Consider the following 13,611-nt stretch of genomic DNA (forward strand, 5'->3'; position numbering starts at 1 on the left):
TTAATTGTTGGGAAACAACATACATGGATACATCCTCTTCACTCCCCTCATTTTGTTCCACTGTTATTTGAATTTCTCTTTCTTCCTCTAGTTTCGTACTGTATGAAATGTGTCGCTTATTTTTTTTAATTTCACAAAAATAATGTTTAACACTGAGGAGTTTCCAGAAAAAAATAAAATTGAGGAGCTGTTACGGTACTTTATGAGTACGGTACTTAAGAAAGTTACTAAATATTTATTAATTGTCAAATTTTCAAATTATGTTTAAATGTCTTTGAAAAATGTAAGTAACAATGAATAAAATGTTTGGTGTTTGTGAGATGTGGGCGTGATGAGGTTACACGGCAGTTGTTTGACAGAATGCCTGAGCACCAATCTTGTTCTTATAATTGAATTTTTTTCTGCGAAACTTTCTTTAAAAAATAGCAGTGCCGCGTGGTTTTTTCCTCTGCTTTAGTTGGGAATCTTGGGATCACAATCACGTAAATCGTAATGTTGGGTACATTGCACATATTCCATAGCTCCAAGTGGGTATTATCAAAATTGATTATCATAGACCTTGTAAGATATGTGTCTCGGGTTGAACCGAAGCAAGGAAGTTTTCAAACACTAATATCACTAAAAATAAATTATACAACTAAATATTTACATCAACATATGATAAATCACCAATCAAATACAAGTTTGTAAATAATTTAACTAATATGGTATGTTTAACATTGGCAAAAGGGGTGGGGGACATCTCAGAAAAAATCACGGAGCAGTCAGAGAGGAGGAGGAAGAACAGAATATCACAACAAAGGGGATTAGATCGCACAAGCAGAATTGCCACCTGCCACTTCTTTGATTAGATTCAGATACAATCACATGAGGTCTCTCGTCACTCATGGAGATTTTGTCGTTTGAAACAAATTGGTCTTCTTGATTATTGATATTCCAATGAATTGGATCCCAAGCAATACTTGAGGAGGGTTGGCTTTTCTCGCTAGTCACTTGATCCCCCTATTCCAATGGATACAAAGTTAAATGACTAAACTATGATATTTCATGCTTATTATCAGCATTTTTCAAATGTAAATATTTTAAGATCAAGTAAACCAACCGCATTCTGCTTATGTCATTTACTTACAACAAATCTCTTCACTTATTTTCTCATTTCTTTAGTTTAATACAGACGTACATATGCGTGCTCTAGGTAATGTAAAATAAATTGAGAACTTTCTACAAACATAACTGACAGTAGTTCTATTCCAACTACAAATCACATTAGACCAGACACATATATCCTTTTAAAAAATATAACAAATTAATAAGTGTTATTTAATAAGTGTAGTCAAAGGCACTAAAAGGTGCGTGTAAGGCGCGGTGAGGCAAGGCACTTGAATGATTATTTTTACATGATGCAATGCAAGCGTGACAATCCAAGTAAATGACATTTATATATACATATTTACATGCTATTATGAATTGAGCACAATACGTATGCAAATATGTAATAAGATAGATATAATCCTAAGAGATATACGATCCCTCATGGGGTGGCTTTCAACAAGGAATGATCCTGACAGCTAGGTAGTAGTCTTTTCAAATTAGGGAAAATCACCATGCATTTGAGCGACCTTAAAATGTATCCCTGTGCTAAAATAACTCAAGGCATTATTCAGATTATCCAGAAAGTTTTACGGGCAAGGGCATGCTCATGCATTGGTTATCAGCTCTAACTACAGTAAGAAGCAGTATGTATAGTGAGTAACGTATGAAGAGCCAGATAATAAAAGAGATGTATAACTAGGTTACCAAGTAAACTCTTTTGTTTCTAGAGTAAGAATTAGACACTAGAGATTAATATATCAGTTAGGAATGCCATCAATACATTCTAACCTTTGTCATTGGTAGCAGCTTCATTACTGGACTCCACCCATTGTCCTCTCCATTGTTGGTGTTGCATTTTACCATTCCCTTTCTTTTGGCTTCATTTACACTTTCACAGCTCTCAAATTTTTGCTTGACGGTAGAAGGTTAATATTGCTCTGGCGTTGTTTTACCGATTCCCCTAATTCCATGGATCCCTACCATGTGGACTCATCGGAGCTAATATCCAGAAGCTCCATTACTTGTAGCACTCAATAATGCGCGATTTCAAACTCGTGGCAGACTTTTCCCATGATACTGTTAATAGACTGATCATGTTCATATCCATCTCTGTCGAATCATAGAAATACGAGTGAAATCATAATACACTAAATGCATCCCATATAAGTCTTGAAGATACTTTTTATTATTAATACAACTCAAAAGTGTTTGACATACAAGAAGCATTTCTTTTTTTCCTCCTTATATTTGAAGGTTGAATCGCTGTAGTTAGAAATATGAAAAATGAAAGAAATGAAATAGAAGGTACCCGAGTGTGAGACGATAGCCGGGAAAGTCAGCTGCTTGATGCAGAGCCATCCTCCATTTTTGGAGCTTCTCAGTGTCATTCTTGAACCTCTTCTCATTACAACCAACTGCTTCTTGATAGCTTCCACTCTGATGCCTCAAATGAGAAGGATCCACGTCATAAAAAACCGGCAAAACAAAGCGACCCTTATCTTTGATGCAGGCAACGATGTTGACAAGTGCATCTAAACAAAATGAGGAAGATGCATAGTTCTTAGAGAAGACAACTATGGCAGTTCTGGAATTTTCAATATCAGTGATACATGACGGTATGATTTCCTCTCCTCCGTGACGATCCCCGTCACAACGAAAGATGTGTAATCCCTGTTCACGGAGTCTATTCCAAAGTTTTTCAGTAAAGCCTGCGTAGGAATCAACTCCTCGATAGCTGAGAATGACATTGAAGGTAGTATTAACTCGTGGAGCAGGTATCAACTGAGAGTAGAAGGAAGAAGAGGATCCACCTGCCATCGTACGATCAAATTGGATTATACAGACACACTCAAATCAAACAACTAACAACTAACAAGGCCGAGCTCAGTTGCTTCATTAGATTTATTTCGAGATTTATGTCCTATGTTTACTTTTTCTATAATTCATGTATAAACTAACAACATTACGTATCTCATGTTTTCTTTTGCTCTCTAAATTTGATGCTTGTATTTTTATTCTTAGTACATGATAATATAAGGAATAGTTTTCGTGAAACAAAAAACGACATACTGATATGTACTAAAAAAAAGAAACGACATACTGATTCAATTACATTATTTGGCTGTGAAAAATTTCTTTCTATAGTTATCTTTGTTACAGGGAACTATCTGAGATTATAATTAATAATATAATTAAATAGCATAAATATCCATTAATTTTTTTTAAAAAAAAAATTAAAAATTAAAAATTAAAAACTTCACTTACAAAAATTGAATGATAGCATGGACCAAAAGATTTACGTCATTTTAATTTTATAATTAACTTGATAAAAAAATTATCATTACAATTACTTGCAATGAATAGTTTTCTTATATCAATTCTTCATATAAAACTCCTCTAAATTTCTATTCCATTTTTAAAGGTAAACCAAACTGTCTAATGACCAAAAAATCTCCAAGGAAAGCTGGGTTCAGCTTCATCACTAGCAGTATAACTAACTAGCCAAGCTTGACATTATTAATTCTGAATCCAAAACCACTTTTGAAGTTGCATGACAAGAATAAAATAAAATTATTTTCTTAAGAACTCCTTCACTGCATAAAATTCCAGTTAACCAGAATATAAGAGAAATAAATGTGACCAGATTCTTTACCTGCATAAATAGCCGAAATTTTATAAGGATCACAGAATCGGAAATAGTCCATGCTACATTTTTGTTCGAGTACATGGAGTCCAGCTTGTATCTGGCCCGGCTTGATTACCTGCTTCCTTCTTCCATGACGATGACTAACAGAATCAATAAAAAACACATGATTCCATTCATTTTCTAAAAGTACTTTATCCAACTGTATCCGTTTCAGATGAAAAATTACTATATGATCATCTTGGCATGAGAAATCACACTGAGGAGACATTTTCTTTCCATTGATGATCAATTCGAGGGAATGTTTTGAGGAATAGGATGAACTGTGTCGAGCAACAAAGCAGAGAGATATGGCAGGGAGTTTGTTGCGAAACCAGAAAGAAATTGGCAGTTCCTTGCTCTGGTGCTCGAACCACTCTGGAATCCTCGTTCCAGGCAAACAAAACTTCTTGCTCTGGTGCTCGTACCACTCTGGAATCCCCTTCCTCCGAGGCAAACAAAACTTCTCGCCTCCAGCCTCGTACAATACCTTTTAGTCATAAATAATTCATAAGTTTACACATAAATATACAAGTAGTTTCTGAGTCAATGCAAATATCAATTATAAAATGAAATAGGAACCTCATTCAATAAAGTGCTTCTACACTGGGGAGTCAAGGCTTTGCAGTTTTCTGCATAGAGAAATTCCAAGTTCGGCGGAATCCCTCTAATTTCTTCAAGATTCTTGCAACCATTCAACCAAAGTGACCTCAAAGAGCGACATTGTTTGGTGCAAGCAGGAAGAAGTGTGAGGTCCAAATTTTTCAATGATGTGCAATCGGAAGCATAGAAAAGTTCTATATTGGGTGGAATCCCCCTGATTTCTTGAAGAAGCCTGCACCCTTGCAGATAAAGATCCCTCAACAAGAGACATTCTTTGATGCATGCTGGAAGAATTGTGAACTCACTTTCACACAGGACTAACTTTTCAACGTTGGCAAACCAAGTGAGACTTATTCGAAGAAATTCATTTGATATCTTGCATTTTGTGAGTTTAAGACATTTCACGTTTGAGCTAACCTTTTTCTCACCTTCACCCCATTTAGAGAATTGCAACTCTTCACATTCCTCAACACTCAACCGCTCAAGTTTCGGTAACATGACAATGCTACTTGGGAGTTCTATCTGTCCCTCTCTACATAGTTTCAGCATTATCGGAGAGATGGGGAGACCCAGCAGCTGCCGGTCGGGGCGGGGATAAGCTTGTGAAGAAGCAAATCCCCCCCCAAAAAAATGGATATACTATAGCGCTAGCGCTTAGCGTTCTTTCTATTTCATCCCATTTTTTTTCGGGATAGGCGGCGAATACTAATCTAATAAGTGAAGTAGTCGTCGTCTGACCAATTGATTGTAGCTGACTAAGATTTCCAAATGAAAATGGGAATTTTTTCATGGCAATGCGCCACAAATAAAGCACGGTTACATATTTCATCTCTCCTAATATTTCTGGAAAACTCTCAAGACTCGAGCAACCTGAAATATCGAGTTTTTTAAGAGAGGGCAACTCGAGAGGTGGAAAACTCATAAGCTTTCTGCAACCAAAAGCATTCAAGATTCTAAGCTTATGCAAGAATCCAACGGATTTGTCAATTTTAATTAAATTCAAACATCCTGAGAATGAAATTTCTTCTAAATTTGGGGCAGCAGATACATCAGGAATCTCAGTTATGAATTTACACCAGCAAAAATTCAAAACGCTTAAACTTTCGAACGCCTAAACAAAAGAAGAAAAAAAAGGAAAGAAACAAGAATTAAATGAATAATCATAAAATGAATTCATTAATATACAACATCAGAGAAAATGACCTATAATACTTGCCTTCGGTGACTTGGGCAACCGGAATTCCTTGCTCTGGAGCTCGAAACACTGGGCCAACTTTTTTATGGAAGTGCCATGCAAATCAAGCTCTGCTAAATATTCCATCCCTCCTAATATTTCTGGAAAACTCTCAAGACTCGAGCAATATGAAAGATTGAGTTTTTCAAGAGAGTTCAACTTGAGAGATGGAAAACTCATAAGCTTTTCGCAACCAAAAGCATTCAAGATTCTAAGCTTATGTAGGAATCCAACGGATTCATCAATTTTAATTAAATTCACACATCCTGAGAATGAAATTTCTTCTAAATTTGGAGCAGCAGATACGTCATGTATCTCTGTTATGAATTCACAACAGCTAAAATCCAAATCTCTTAAATTATTGAACACCTAAACAAAAGAAAAAACAAAAACAAAAAAGGAAAGAAACAAGAATTAAATGAATAATCATAAAATGAATTCATTAATATACAACATTAGAGAAAACAACTTATAATACTCGCCTTTGGTGACTTGGGCAACTGAAGTGACATTAAAGAACTATATGGTAACCTGAATAGGGCAAGTTTTGTTGGATCAAAATTTGAAGGTAATGAAAGTGAAGGAAACCCCCACCATTCCAGCACTCTTAAACTCTTTGGAAGTTGTTGTGGACCTTCTGAAAAATGACCATTTCTAATAATAAGTGTTCTTAGGTTTGTCATCTTCTTCAAGGCCTTTCCATCCCAGTTCACTCTTCCTTCAAATTCGGGGAAATGCAGATACATGATTTCAATTCTACTAGTTCCCTTTTGAACACAAAAAGCTAGTCAGTCATAAAACATATATAGCCAAATATAGTTCTAATAAAAGAGAAAAAAAATTCAATTAATATCGTCAACAAAATATTGAAAATAAAGAATAAATGACTTGCCATGAGCATATAATTGTCAAAGAGATAAATTAATGTTTCAAATGAAAAAATAAAAATAAATCAATCATCTCACTCTTACCATATTGTCTTCTAAAACTTGAACTATATCTTCATGGAAGCATAACCTACTTCGTTTCCAAGGTTTTTTAGGTGAATCTTGTCGGACAATTTCCTTACCCATTTCCTCTATCAGGTCATGTAGTGTCACCTCACCATACTCACTAGTCTTTATGAGAGACTTTTCAACCAGCTCTCGAATGTGATGTTTTATGCACTCATCATGATGAGCACGAAGTATATCTTCAACTTCTCTTAATTGATATCCTTTGAAGCAACAAGCAATGTCAAGAAAAACACTCTTCTCTTCTTCCTCCAAAGCATCAAAGCTTACTTTAAGTATCTGTTGGATCTCTTTATTAGGAATCCTTTTATACTGATCTAATGCAGATTTCCATTCTTCTATACTTTTTCCAAACAAGTTTGAACCTATTACTTCCAAAGCCAATGGAAGACCAGAAGCATAAATTACTGCACGGTTTAAAATGTCCTCGTAACCTGGATCAACTTTTTTATTTTTAAAAGCTTTCCACCTAAGCAATTCAAAAGCATCTTTCTCATTCAACTCCTCCACCTCATATGTTCTTTCAACCCCATGTCTTGCTAGCAAATGTCTGTCCCGAGTGGTAATGATAACTCTGCTGCCAGGACCAAACCAATTAGGTCCTCCAACCATATCTTGCAACTGCTTTGATGCATTAACATCATCAAGAATCAAAAGAACCTTCTTCTTATGTAACCTTTTTATTATTTCTGAAATTCCTTCTTTGACACTTGTAAATATAATATCCTTGTTTCCAGTTAGTTTAGAAAGAAGCATCTCTTGGAGATGTTTTAAGCCATATTTATTTGAATTCTCTCTCACATCCTCCAGAAAACACACACTGTCAAAACGGACAGCAATTGAATTATAAACTGCCCAAGCAAGAGTTGTTTTCCCTATTCCCCCAATTCCATGGATCCCTACCATGTGAACTCTGTCGGAGCTGATATCCAGAAGCTCCTTTACTTTTGGCACTCGAGAGTCCATTCCAACTAGGCAATCCGCAACATGTAAAGGAGCAGCATTAATCCCGTTGGAGACATCTTTAATGATCCTCTCAATAAACTGATATTCATATCCACCCCTGTACAATCAAAGAAATGCAAATGAAATCATCCAATTCTAAATGCATCCCATATTATAAGTCTTGAAGATACTTATTATTATTACAATTTTCAGAGTGTTTGATATACAATGAATTGACTTGTTCAAGTAAGTTTTAATACTTGAATCACTAGAGTTAGAATAACGAAAAATTGAAAGAAATGAAATAAAAGGTACCCAAGTTTAAAATGATAGCCAGACAAGTCAGCCGCTTGACTCAGAGCCTTTCTCCATTTTTGCAGCTTCTCCTTGTCATCCTTGAACCGCTCCTCATGAAGAGCCAGTGCTTCTTGATAGCTACCTCTCTGATGCCTCACATCAGAAGGATCCACGTCATAAAAAACCGGGAAAACAAAGCGACCCTTATCGTTAATGGAACGAATGATGTTGACAAGTTCATCTAAGCAAAAAGAGGAAGATGCATAGTTCTTAGAGAAGACGATGATGGCAGTCCTGGAATTTTCAATTGCGTTGACAAGTGATGGCTTGATTGAGTCCCCTCCCTGAAGCTCTCCATCATCAAAGAAGGTGCGGATTCCCCTTTGACAGAGTTTATCATATAGATTACCAGTAAAGCCATAGCGAGTATCTTCTCCTCGAAAGCTCAGAAAGACATCATAGGAAAAAGGTTAGAGAGATATAAAAAATCTTGATCTCTAACAGAAACACATATTTGTCTCAAAGTAATTGATATTAGTTTCAACCAGCAAATAAGAAATTGACGGCACAAAAGTTAGATATTTTCATAAGAATTCAAAATGATAATTGTGCAATACCCGCTATATAGCTGGTAGTACTGTAGTACAACTATGATAAAGAAAAAAAAAATTCGGTGATACAGAAGCGAGACCATAAAAAGTGGGTAGTTAGTTCCTTTTTAGAAATGTGAAAAAAAAAAAAAAATTCTCTTTACTTTTTTCTTTCATTTATATTTTTATTTATATCTCATATTTTTCAAAGTGGAACACCTGTTTTTTGTGAACCTTAATCATTAAAAGTTTTCTCCTTCGTAGGAGCCATTTCTATTATCTTTCCATTTGTCATTCTATAAAAATATTTGTTATTGGTAGTGTAATCAATTGTTTATGCTACTCACATGAGACCCTTCATCTTTATGCACGTGAAATGCTTTGAATTTTGTAATCCAAGCACGAGCTTGCATAGAGCAAGAAATTAGTCTTCTTCCTCAGCTATACATGATACATCCCTACTATATATTTGGGATTTGCACAATCCAGTCTAGTATCTTTTCAAGTTAAGTTGAATTGAAAAAAACAATTCAGTTTATGAAATTAATTTGGTTTATTTTTTTCTAATTTATAAGTTGTTCAAAATTGATTATGATTCAGTTCTATGTTCAAAAATTTTATAAAAAAATATATATATATATATATATATATATATATATATATATATATAAGAGAAATAAATAAATAAGAGAAAAAACTAAAAAATAAATAAAAATAAATAATTATTTATGAGCAAATCAGTGATAATGAGAAATAAGAGAAAAAAGTGTTAGAATAAGAAATGACAAAAAGATAACAGTTGATTAGCCCAAGAATGATTGAAACATGACATAACCATATTAAATAAGAAATGAGAGGATGTATTCCCTTACTATTTACCTCAGACACTAATGGTGCTACAGCGTTACTTGTCCGCATTGATATCATTAAATTTGAATCCCAATTCACATTTTCATTCAATACTGGAGAAGCAACGAAAGTCACACTCTGGCCTGTTACACATGCGGTTCCAATAAAGCCAACAGAAAATACGAAAATACAAGTGGGAATTTCAAATTGCTAACAGAAACACAATTGAAGACATACGAAAATACACAGTTAACACCACATGGATTAGATCAATGGTCCTTAAGTCCCTTGGTAGTGCCGCAAGTAAGCTGGCATCCTTCCACTTCTCTTGGGCTTGAATCTGAAAATACTACATTGAATGTTGGTTCTGCAACAGCGAATCTGATATCCTCCATGCTACATTTTTTGTTTGAATACACGGAGTCCAATTTGTAGACCCACCCAACATGGTAACATGAAAAGCTTATCCTTTTCATGGGAAGGAACAACATCAATAGAAAACACCACAGGATTTCATTCATTTTCTGAAGGTACTGCCTCCACATAACCAATCAAGTATGTCTGTTTTAGATCAAAAAATTACTATATTACCTTCTTGGGAAATTGAAAAAACAAAAAAAAGGAAACGGTTCAATGCAATTCCTTTTAGACATAAATAATTCAAAAAATTAGCAACACATACATATATGTAGGGTCTGAATCAATGCAAATATTAATTATAAAAATGAAATATGTAATGAAGTTGGAATCTCATTCAATAACATGCTTCTATACCAGGAAGTCAATGATCTGCAATTTGCTGCAGAGAGAAATTCCAACTTCAGCGGAATTCCTCTAATTTCTTGAAGATTGTGGCAACCATCCAACTTTAATTTCCTCAAATAGTGACATCCTTTGTGCACGCAGGAAGAAGTGTAAGGTCCAATTCTTGCAATGATGTGCAATCTTCAACAGAGAATAATTCTATGTTGGGTGACATCACTCTGATTTCTTGAAGAAGCCTGCACCCATTCAAATTAAGATTCTTCAAGATGAGACATTCTTTGATGCATGCCGGGAGCATCGTGAAATTAGTGTTAAGACAGGACTAACTCTTTCACGTTGGCAAACCAAGTGAGACCAATTAGAAGGAATTCATTTGATATCTTGCACATTTCAAGATTAAAAAATTCCAACTTTGAGCTCACTTTTTTTTCATCTTCATCCTCTTTAGATAAATTCAATACTTCACATCCCAGAGTGTTCTATCTGAACCAGTCCACATTCATACTGTTCTATCTTTTGTAGCCGAGTAAGATTCCGAATTGATACTTGATAGTGGCAATTTTTTTATAGGAGTTCCTTCCAAATAAAGTTCTTTTATATTTTCCATCTCTCCAAATATTTCTTGAAAACTCTCAAGCCTCCAGCAATTCAAAAGCTCGAGTTCCTTAAGAGAGGTCAACTTGATAGATGGAAGACTCCTAAGCTTGCTGCAACCAAAAGAATTCAAGATTCCAAGTTTATCCAGGAACCCAATCGATTTGTGAATTTTAATTAAATTGTTACATCCTTGGAATGATACTTTTTCTAAATTTGATACACCAGATACATCAGGTATCTCTGCTATGTTTTTACACTCGCTGAAATCCAAAACTCTTATATTCACAAACTTCTGGAAAAAGAAAGAAAGAAAGAAACAAGAGTCAAATGAATAATCCAAAAAAAGCACTCCCTAACAAGGGTGGTACCTAAAAAGTTCAGGAATTAATATTGCAGCTTTTGAAATATTTATATTTGATACATTAAAAAATATACATACTCAGGAAGTCAAAAAGATTATCCTCTCTGCAATCTGCATTCTTGTCTCTGTCTGGAGAAAACATCTATCACGACGGAACAAGCTCTTAAAAGATGGTCAGTAGGAACAAGATGACAACCCACATATCATAAAAAAGGAATTCAATTACATAACATTATTTTTATTAATGTTTTATCGCATGAAATATACCATCTATGGATGACAGAAAGAGCTTTGAAGCAAAGTTGAACATATACATAATTAAAGTTGTTACTCTAAGAACAATGTAAATCAAGTGATTTTTCACCAAGGTTTTCACTATAGGGTACGTGTAATTTGAAGGCATGTTGCACAACATGGAAGTTTACCTTAAACTATTGCTAATTGTGGTTCTTATCAGTGCAATAACAATTATACTGGATAACACAAGGTTGAGCTTGTAAGATAGTTGAACTTGTAAGATATATATATTCTTATCAGTGCAATAACAATTATACTGGATAACACATGGTTGAGCTTGTAAGATAGTTGAACTTGTAAGATATATATATATATATATATATATATATATATATATATATATATATATATATATATATATATTTGAATTAAAGGTATATATGTATTCAATTCTCGGTGAAGTTACTAGAATCTTAAGTTAAGTGGTTGATCTGCAATCCAACACAAAAGACACCGAAGGATACAACTGACAGTGCAATTATCCAAAATAAGATTGCATGATATTGATATCATACATTGGACTCTATGAACAAAAGTTAGATTGTATCAGCAAAAGTTATGTTAGAAGACATAAATGGAGAAAAAGAAAGGGATCTTGTGTAAGAAAACTTCGGCCATAGGTCATCAACCACCAAACATATTTTTCCCACAGTCCACAACACACTAGCAAAGAAAAATTTGAACCAATCTGCTTCAATATTGTCTTCAAGGAATTTAGCAGTGACACTCCAACATTTTCATCCAAATGCAATATTCTCCAAAGTTGAACCAATCTGCTTCAACATTAGCTTCTGTTATCTTTGCCCTGTCCATCTCAACCTTCAGCCTTGTCTCTTGGTTCTTCATACCATAACTTTCAGCTTTCGGCAATCTTCCATTGTTAGCAATAATCTCTCTCTATAGTCTCTTCCCAACCCAACAATGGCGGACACTGCCTGTGCACCCTCTCTCCCAAACCTCGGAGGATGACTCCTCCGAGCACAGTCCCGAGAGCTTGGCCACGCAGTTTGGCGGCTCCTCCGTCATTGTTAGTGCAAGCAGAGGGTACCAGATTTCCCTCTCCAACAACAAGAACAGACCACCACCCTCCTCCTCTACAGGATAATGTGTCCTCCCACGCAAACCCAAGAACAAACAATGGTACAGATAAGTGGTCCCTGCTTAAGGAGAAGCATAAATTGCTTCCATGATTATGCAATTTTGCTGATAAAATGGTGCTCCTGTTTATACTTGATGATACAATGGTACTTTAACTCTTGAGAGCATGCAAAATGAAAAGATAAGGTAGAAGATTAACAAGGTCACATGGCTAAGTTGCAAAGTCAAAATTTTAGGCATAATGGCACAAGATTTCCATTCTTGTCTACTTTTCTTTTCTTTAGAAGCGTTGGCTCTTTGTCATGGTCCTCACGGACACTTGTAACAAACAAGGGGTTCTTGTTGCGTTTCTCCTAAAGGAGCCAGAAATTTTCTGGTAGAATTTGCATCTGCAAGACAAGAAGATAACAGATCAATTAAAATTGGTATTATAGGTAGAAATGCTATTACAACATTACTTTAATCACTAGCTGCAACACTGAAATACTCCAATATCATAGAATTCCATGTCTGGCCATCAATTTTATATGGACTCAATGACAGACTTTGTGTTTCCTCAGGGTATTTGTTGATTACTACACCTTTTAATCTCTAGTTATTCACTATTCCACAGCTTCCTGGGATTTCATTATTGACGGAAGTTGAATGTTGTTCCTACTCCATGTCCAGATTGTCAATGTCATTGCTTAGGTCCAACTCCTCTTCATAGTCATACTCATCATCACCTTTTCTCTTGCTATATTGAAGATTTTCCATCAATTCTACAATTATTTTACCAAAATATTTAGCTAGTAGCGTAGGGAAAACTATATCTCCCCCCCCCCCCCTAAAAAAAAAAAAAACACTCCCCAATTAAACCTGATAGTGAGTGTGGGGTGAGGACAATCCTTGTACGCAATCTTACCATTGGGGCTGTTTCCCGGATTGCTTCAACATAAATATTCAAATTGCTTTATCATAAATATCCAAACTATCATTGATGTTACGATTGACCATATTTGAGCAGTGAAGATGAGGACCTGTGATGTAGACTTGGTGGATGTTTATTCTATCTTTCTATTGATGAATTCCAAAACATTTAACAATTACGTTTTTTGGTTCATTCCACAATGAACAGCAGATCTCCATGCCATTCCAACAGACTTTAGATGTTCATTGAGGCCCTCCCACTATTTGGCAGTGAGTTT

The 13,611-nt window shown here is 35.1% G+C and overlaps 1 pseudogene; it reads right to left on the bottom strand.

The window, feature by feature from the left end:
* Positions 1-713: 713 nt before the first annotated feature.
* On the bottom strand, positions 714-13,180 carry LOC133300356 (disease resistance protein RUN1-like; annotated as a pseudogene).
* Between the last annotated feature and the right edge of the window lie 431 nt (positions 13,181-13,611).

This window comes from Gastrolobium bilobum, unplaced genomic scaffold (assembly GCF_033153095.1).
Source record: "Gastrolobium bilobum isolate Gb01-03AN ecotype WA unplaced genomic scaffold, APGP_CSIRO_Gbil_v1 utg9597, whole genome shotgun sequence".
Classification (NCBI taxonomy): Eukaryota; Viridiplantae; Streptophyta; class Magnoliopsida; order Fabales; family Fabaceae; genus Gastrolobium; species Gastrolobium bilobum.